The sequence below is a fragment of the Leptonychotes weddellii genome, chromosome 14 (genome assembly GCF_054177405.1).
Source record: "Leptonychotes weddellii isolate Sample4059 chromosome 14, ASM5417740v2, whole genome shotgun sequence".
NCBI classification, from domain to species: domain Eukaryota; kingdom Metazoa; phylum Chordata; class Mammalia; order Carnivora; family Phocidae; genus Leptonychotes; species Leptonychotes weddellii.
In genome coordinates, this window is record NC_138382.1 from 21,160,932 (window position 1) to 21,169,585 (window position 8,654).

The 8,654-nt window shown below is 43.8% G+C and overlaps 1 protein-coding gene, 1 long non-coding RNA gene and 1 pseudogene across 3 annotated transcripts in view; 1 reads left to right on the forward strand and 2 right to left on the reverse strand.

Moving 5' to 3' along the window:
* Window positions 1–8,654, reverse strand: part of HNRNPK (heterogeneous nuclear ribonucleoprotein K) — a 49,030-nt gene that overhangs the window by 22,520 nt on the left and 17,856 nt on the right. The window lies entirely within an intron of this gene.
* LOC115944553 (uncharacterized) lies at window positions 69–4,609 on the forward strand. Of its 2 annotated transcripts, none has more exons than XR_014139956.1 (3): window positions 69–1,160; window positions 1,823–3,700; window positions 3,871–4,609. It is a non-coding gene; the product is annotated as an uncharacterized LOC115944553 (long non-coding RNA). The 2 variants fall into 2 exon arrangements; XR_004079082.2 differs by having other exon boundaries at window positions 224–1,160; window positions 1,823–1,939.
* LOC102744056 (phosphoserine aminotransferase pseudogene) overlaps window positions 7,099–8,654 on the reverse strand; it is a 4,435-nt pseudogene continuing 2,879 nt past the window's right edge.

Consider the following 8,654-nt stretch of genomic DNA (forward strand, 5'->3'; position numbering starts at 1 on the left):
GGCCTCGACCAGAGGCACTTCCGGGAGGACGGCCCCGCCCACTCTCGCCCGGGCGCGCGCCTGGGACCCGTTTCCGGTTCCGAAGGTCCGGAAACTGGCCGGAGGGTCCGGCACCCGCCGGTCCGCAGTTGCGCTCCCTCCCGCCCAGGCGTGCGGCTCAGCCATTTTGTGCACGTTTCCACCCTCCCTTCGGGCACGTGGTACTGCGGCTTGCCGCCGTGGCCCGAGTCGCGATGACTGCACGCGGTGTACGGCGTTGCTCTCCCTCGGCTCCCGCCCCTCCCCTCTACCCAGTGGGCGAAATGTGGGGAAGCTGCCCTTGGCGACGCTCCGCATCCGGGTTCTTGGGCCGCGACGAGCCTGGCGACGCCCATTCCGGTGCGGGGGGGCTAAATCGCCCCCAGGCTGTGACACGGATTGGCGGGTCCCCCACAACCCCATCTCCCAGGCAGGCCTCTTGTGCTAAATTACTGGCGCATTCGGAGGCCGTATGGACGTTTAAGATGAGCTGAGACGTTTGGAGAAATGGATGAGGAAACCAATGTATTGTTAAAATTAACATTGTGTGCCTGGAGTTGTGCTTTCGTTCTGAATCCCTATTGTCCTGGCCGTGGCAATAGCGGCGGTTGTACTCCTCGTTTTGCAAGAGAAGCTGTATGGTTCAGCGGTTAGGCCCTGGTCACAGCAGTGGCCTGGGTTGGGATTCAAACCCTCAAGTCTGGGGCACTTTCTATGAACCAAACCACCAATGCCAACCATTCTGGTCAGGTAGTGACTATATTAGTGGCTCTAATGAGGAGACATTATTAGAGGAAATAAGTATCACCTTACAGCCCCAAACTTTTTTTAAAAATATTTTTTAATGGGATGAGGAGAGGTACCCTAGTCAATTAGTGATGATCCAAATTTGCCTATTGATGAAATTTTAGTACAGAGATAATGTATTTGTGCTCTTCTTCAGACTTAAATCTCCATGGATAATATGAAATGTTCGTGCCTTTTTGAAAATCAACTATTAAAAATAACAGTAGTCATCTCTAGTTATTGACAGTAAAGAATCTTGGAATTAGAGAATTTTTGGAGGATTTAGAATTTTCAAGTTTGACAACTGTGCCCCCAGAGAAGCAGAACATCTTCATCTCTCCAGTTTCTTCATTTTGGTAAGAAAAAAACTTTTAAGGATTTCATTATGATTTGCTTTTACAGAAGAAGTCACTAGTACATTAATGCGTTGTTGAATAAATGTAAATCTGTTGACTTGGGATTTTTCTGTCTACCCCAGCAGCTCTAAGTCTTTGGAGTCAAATTGATTAGCAAAAGGGGCGCCTGGGTGACTCAGTCGGTTAAGCATCTGCTTTTGGCTCAGGTCATGATCTCGGGGTCCTGGGATCTCGAGCCCCCCATGGGGCTCCCTGCTCAGCAGGAAGTCTGCTTTCCCCTTGCCCTCTGCCCTTCTGCACCGTGTCCCCCCACCCTGCTCGTGCTCGCTGTCCTCTCAAATAAATAAAATCTTTAAAAAAATTGATTAGCAAGAAAATCTGGCAATCTACAAAAGAATTCAGGAGGTTATATAATTTAGGCCATTTTCTCTCACCGAGACTTATTGACAGAAATGAAAAACCAACAACTTACTGAGTTAGACACTAGGAGTAGTATAAATAAGAAAATAAGCTTCCTTCTTTCAACTTATTGTAGAGATAAAGCATAAATTTTGTGTGGTAGTTGGGTTTATTTTTTAAATATGTGTACAAGCTGTTAGGAATACAAAAAGGGAGTTCTTTACCTACTCAATATTCTTTCCCTCCTTCTTCCTTCCCGACAGAATCCTGATGTTGTTCAGGAATCCCTCTTACCCAGAACTGGTGTAGCTCAGCATCCTGATCTCCAAGAGTGGTCTGGACCGGTCTAAGGGTAATATCACCCTCTTGCAAGGGACTGGGTAAGGATCATGTATGTTCCCTAGTTCACCTCAGTGAATTGCAAAGATAGGTTTGTAGGATGCTTCCAGAAAAGCTTTTCCAGGAGAACTTCCAGAAGAGATTCACGCTCCCTCTGGACATGATTGAGCTTGGATATGAGGTGTGAAATTGTTACCATCCTTTTGATGGCAACCTGTGTATGAGGTCAACATATGGGGGAGGCCAAAAGAATAGTCGAGAAATGGAGCTGGAATAATGGGATTATGTCAGCTCTTAAGTCTCTCCCACTTTTGGATCTCATTATGTGAGTTAGTAAACTTCCTTAAAGTTTAAAGCAATTTTGAGTTGGGTTTTCTCTAACTTGCTATGAAAGTTTCCTGTCTTGCACAGGTGGCAGATACAGACATGGTCTCTGACATCTTATGATTAGTGAGGAAGGCAGACAGTCAAATGGGTAGTATTATACTTTAAGCAACAGAAAACTAGATTATAGTGACTAAATACAAAGGGGGTTGTTTTTCTCATATAATAAACCCATAGCAGATGTACCTGTTTGAAAATGTCAGCAAGGAACTAGGCTCCTTGCTTTCTGTGTCACTAGGGGTACCTAGTATATGACTTTTGTCTTTATGGTTGTAGGATGACTCTACCCTTATGGGCATTGTGTGCGCAGAAAGAAAGATGAAAATAAAAGGGGCAAAGAGCCAAAGGAACATGCCTGCTGAGTTTTTTTCTTTTGAAAATCTTTGCCAGAAGCTCTACCCTGCAGGCATAGGCTTTTGAAGAGAAGATCAAGATGACCTCTAAATAGTCCCTAAACTTGTATTTTCAGGGTTAACAAAGGGAGGAGGCATGATAAATGGTGTGTCCCTATCACCTTTCCCCCTCCTACACAGTATCCAAAGTAGATTATTCCAGTCAACAAGAAAGCCATCATTCTGAATAGCTAAATTAAATGTCAAGCATTGGCAACGATCACTGCTACATCTGCTATTTTCTGTCATGATAGGCTATGGCAGAAACTTAAAAGAAATAGTGGGTTAAGAGGTATTGTTGAGGAAAAGTTGCAAAAGTTGGCAAGAGCAATGGATGGACAGTAGACATTGCTAGAGAGGAGGCTGTCATTCTTCATATATGCGGAAGGAGGAAAGCAGAGAAGTGAAATGGATTTTTGAAGATAGGACAGCTCAACTATTTTCATTTCCCCCTGGACTCTCCTAAAGTGATCAATAGACTAAAGCCCCAAGAAGTCTTAGCAGTAAAGAGATAACGGTTTGCTATTGTGTAGTAATTTTCCTCTGTTCCTTTTCTCCTTGATTTATTCATTTATAGCATTTAAAATTGACTACTTCCTTGAAATTCACTCTTCGCTTTTGGGCCATTATATTATCCTGGTTTTCTTAGTACCATTGGAAGCTCTTCTCTTCCTCCTCTCTTCTTATTGTGTGTAAAATGTTCCATCTACAGGCTTTGGCTTAGGGACAGAATGGACCCTTTCTGGTGAAAACTCTGGCTCTTAAATAATTTCTGTTTTAAAATATTTAGTTATAACGGAATAAATATATTATCTCCATTATATAGCATTAACATTACTACAGTTCAAAATCAATTAGAATTTTTGAACCATAGTTTGCCTTTAGTGAAATTAATATTTCCTACTTAGGAGAAAGAACTAAATTACATCATAAAAAACAGTGCAGAGCTTCCAGTTTGATGAACCCTTAGAGATTTGGGGAGAATGACATGCTCAGGGGGCATGGAAGTTCCATGCCCCTTCCCAGGTAACTTGCCCTATACATCTCTCTATCTGGTTGGTTCCTGAGTTATATCCTTTTATAATAAACCAGTAATCTGCTTGTTTTCCTTGCTATCTAAAAAACACAACAGAGTTGTGGAACGAACTACACAGTCCTTGAGAGGTTTTCTGAGTTCCATTAATATTCCTTTATAGGTTATGCATTTAAGTAAATGTCATTGAAGAGGTGATTTGAACGACGTTGAAAATCATCAGTTCCAGGGTGCCTGGGTGGCTCAGTTGGTTAAGCGACTGCCTTCGGCTCAGGTCATGATCCTGGAGTCCCGGGATCGAGTCCCGCATCAGGCTCCCTGCTCAGCAAGGAGTCTGCTTCTCCCTCTGACCCTCCCCCCTCTCATGTGCTCTTTCTCTCTCTCATTCAGTCTCTCAAATAAATAAATAAAATCTTTAAAAAAAAAAAAAGAAAATCATCAGTTCCTGCCTGACAGATTCTCTTCCCCACAATCTAAACTTGGTGCGTGCACTGCTTTACAAATGAGATCTCTTTGAACAATCTTGACCTCACCACTTCAGGATATAATGCAAAATACTGATCTGGTAACCACCTTCTTTCGCTCAAGGTTGCTAGAAGCTGAAGCTGAGCTGTTAGTGGAATGGGTCCTGGAAATTATCAAGCAAGGGGTTGTTGCACAAACAGGCTGAAGAAGTTTCCAGAACTGAAATTCAAGGAGCAGCAGGCCTTCTAGTTATTGTACTTCTGGCAAAGAGAAGTAGACAGATTGCCCGGTGTATCTTCTATTAAAGAGGATCACACAAGTGTACTTCTCTTACACACTTTGATTTGGAGAATTGGTGCCAGTTGGCAATAGATCACTCAGCTAGACTGTAGTGCAAAAACTGAGGGAGGGGGACACAACAATCATAAATGTAAAAACCTGCTTTTATTTTATTTATTTATTTTTTTTATGAAAAAACCTGCTTTTAAAAAAAGTACAGGGGTGCCTGACTGGCTCAGTCAGTAGAGCACTTGACTCTTGATCTCAGGGTTGTGAGTTCAAGCTCCACGTTGGGTGTAGAGATTACTTTAAAAATAAAATCTTTTTTTTTTTTTAAGATTGTATTTATTCATTTGACAGAGATAGATACAGCAAGAGAGGGAACACAAGCAGGGGGAGTGGCAGAGGGAGAAGCAGGCTTCCTGCAGAGCGAGGAGCCCGATGCGGAGCTTGATCCCAGGGTCCTTGGGTTGAGTCCTGCATCTCCCACATCGCCTGCTTCTCCCTCTCCCTCTGCCTACTTGTGCTCTGTCAAATAAATTTTAAAAATATTTTTTAAAAAGTACAAAAAGTAAACAGATACAAAGGAATATTTCTTTTGAAAAGGGGCAGGGATTTATCTGAGGCAGAGATTAAGTGCTGATGTTTTATCTATGAGGTGCCTTCTGAGGACATCAACAGTGAAGGAAAGGAAAAAAGGTTCAGATGGAAAGTAATACAAGGGGACGTGATACTGTGTTAGCCGCTGCTTCGTGGTGAGCCTCAAAGAGACACAGCTAGTCACAGTGGAGGAGTGTTGTCACAGTTCCATTACACTGGACAGACTATATGGAGAAACTGCCTCAGAGCAGTTTGAGAGGAAATTCTCCTTTCTCTTTCTGTCTCTGTCTCTTTTTAGATATTTTAGGATTTTAATGTCCTTCACATACTCAACATAAAACACTGACAGTGGATAAACAGTAGGGGAAAAGAATCTTCAGCAAAGATCTTCCAGAACTCATAGTATCATTCTGGTCAAACACTATAAAGAGAACCGTCAAATCAACAAAGGATAAGGAAGTTTGACAGAGAATTTTATTTCAATGGCTTAATTAAAAAATAAAGAACCAAACATACAGCCTTCTCTCTTCTACCCATTGGAAGGAAAGCAAAAGTGAATCAGAGAACTGTATCTTTTTTGTTAAGCAGCTTAAAAGGTGGGGTGGAGGTGGGATGGGGACCACAACTGTTGCTAATGTAATGTTATAATGCACAAAGTCAAGGATTCTGAGCACTGTATTACTAGAAATATAAATGCATAAAGATATAAACTATTTGGTATTAAAAACAGACCTTGCTATATAAACACATAGTATGTCACTTATATCTCTTTATGAAAATAACAGGATAAAGAAAGATCCCCAGTTTGCCCTTTAGCCTGGAACCCCTAAACACTCACCACACAGGCAGTGTGGACCTGAATTAACAGGTGCAGAACCCAGGAGACTCCACTGCTGTCATTTTGGAAAGGATCAAGATTCAGCACCCAGAGGACCCCATTCACCCTCCATGCTGTGTGTTTGTGTGTCTCCAGAAGCAATTAGCTACAATTTGCATAATTAAGTCCACAGACAAGTTTGAATACTGAGATCTACCTAGAAAAAGTAGCATCAAAGACAACATTAAAAAAAAGGAAAGACAATGTAAGCTAGATTTGTTATAAAAGCAAAAGGAAGATTTTTTTTAAATGTTTCCAGTTCAAGTCAGAATTAAGGTGTCTGTTGGGGTGCCTGGTTGGCTCAGAACATGTGACTCTTTTTTTGCGGGGGAGGGACAGAGGTCGAGGGAGAAGGAGGCTCCCCACTGAGCAGGGAGCCTGATGTGGGGCTCTACCCCAGGGCCCCGGGATCATGACCTGAGCCGAAGGCAGACGCCCAACCAACTGAGCCACCCAGGCACCCTGAACATGTGACTCTTGATCCCGGGGTTGTGAACTTGAGCCCCGTGTTTGGTGTAGAGATTACTTTAAAAATATAAAATCTTAGGGGCGCTTTGGTGGCTCAGTTGGTTAAGTGTCGGACTCCTGATTTCTGCTCAGGTCATGATCTCGGGGTCATGGGATCAAGCCCTTCGTGGGCTCTGCGCTGGGTGTGGAGCCTGCTTAAGATTTTTTTCTCTCCCTCCCCTTCTGCCCCTCCCTGCCCCACTCTTTTTCTCTTTAAAAAAAAAATTAATTAATCTTAAAAAAAAAAAAAGAATTAAGGTGTCTGTTAAGTCCCACCAGCTTTGCAGAGCTGTGAATGTTTTGCTGTTGTTCTTTGAAAAAAGAAGAATCTATAATAAAATGTTCATTCAAGAAAAATTCCGGATTTGTTTTTGTAGCCATTCTCAAGTTACTTTAAATTTTATACATTGTTCACAGGGGCAGAATACATATTGGTTGAGATGTGTTCATAGCTGATGCGTCTCCAAAGATTTTTCATGGATGCTGCCAGATTCTAAACATTTTCTATCCTGTCAGCATTATATAGAGAGGCCGGATGACTCCCACAGGCCCACTCCCTTTCAAGGAGATCAGATAGAGTTCAAGAGCTTTAGCAAGTAATCTTTTTTCCTAAAGCATTATGTCCTTCGGTACTGCCACTGCAGAATGGAATATTTGTCTTGCTTCTATTCTGGGATCCACTGGATATACCTAGAATCCTTGAGAATTATCAATAATATCACAAATCATTTGTGCTTTGATGCAGCTGAGCTTCTCCAATGGCTGCACTGCCTTGTGCTTAATCCACTTCAGGACCCAGCCCGTGTCATAGATGCTGAAACACGGAGGTGTGTTGTCTGAGGAGTGGTTTGGGGCCTGTACTTTGTATTCCAGGACCGAAGGGTACTCTCTGAGGGCGAACCCCAGGGGGTCATCACTAGTGATCACGAATGTGATCCCTGCAGAGCCAACATTCTTCTGAGCACCAGCAAAAATCACACCAAACTAGGAAACATCTGCCAGCTTGGATAGGACTTTGGAGGACATGGGGCCAACCACCATGGCTCCCTTGACATCACAGATAAAGGCAAACTCCCCTCCGTGCACGGTCTCGTTGGCCCACTAATGCCCATAGGAGGCGTCCGGGCTGAGATTCCAGGGGCTTGAATCTGGAATTTTTGCAAAACTCCCAAGTTTAGGGTAGACAATATTCACATCCCCAAACTTCTAGGCTCCTGCTGCCTTAGCTAACTAAGCTCCTGTCATCTTGCATGTAGCACACCTTCTTGTTTTCAGGCCAACTGGGTTTAAGAGTAACAGCAGGGGACTGGCCTTGACACACCTCTGTGCACAAAAGTCACCTTGTAGTTGTCCGGAACAGCTAACAATTTCTTTCCAAGATTCTCTGTGTTGTTAATCTTCTTAGCAAAAGCTGACGGCCTGTGGCTCATTTCAAGAGCAACAGTGCCAACTCCTATTGTAGTCTAATAATTCTTTTTGTATCTCTAAAAACACCAAGCGTTTTTAGACAGCTGGGTGGCCTGGGCCAAACCGACCGCCTGCCCAGGCGTCCGTGGCGGGCCGGGCTAGCCGGTGGGAGGGGGCTGCTCACCCGGCGGCACATCTCTTTCCTTGCTTTGATTACCCTTTGGTCGGAGCTTTCCCCTCCGGAACTGACTCCCCTTTCCTTCCACATGGCATCATCCAGCCGCTGTGGTAGCTGCTCCAGAAGTCAGTTCTCTTCTCTGTGAGGTGGGGCATTTTGTTCAAGTCTGAAAGAGGAGGCAAAAGCGAAAACTTGAGGCATGTTGCTGGTTGCCTCGGATGTTCAGTGGCAGCCTCGAGATAGGGCCCGCAGTCCCCCAGAAAATGACTGATTTATGCCCCAAATGGCCAAACTGGGAAGGCCCAAGTGACGCTGGTTGGCAGCAATGGCTGCCGAGGTGGAGCAAGCAGCTGCTACCCAGACTTTTGTTGTCCTCCCTGAAGTTAGCAAGGCTGCCTGTACCAGATAGTGACTGGCTAACTTAAGCAAAGAAATTTTTTGAAAAGCTATGAAAAACCTCTCTGGATAGAAGGAGAGGCTGGGCAACTGCACTACTGGGTATTTATCCCAAAGATACAAAAGTAGGGATCCGAAGGGGTACGTGCACCCCGATGTTTATAGCAGCAATGTCCACAATAGCCAAACTGTGGAAAGAGCCAAGATGTCCATCAACAGATGACTGGATAAAGAAGAT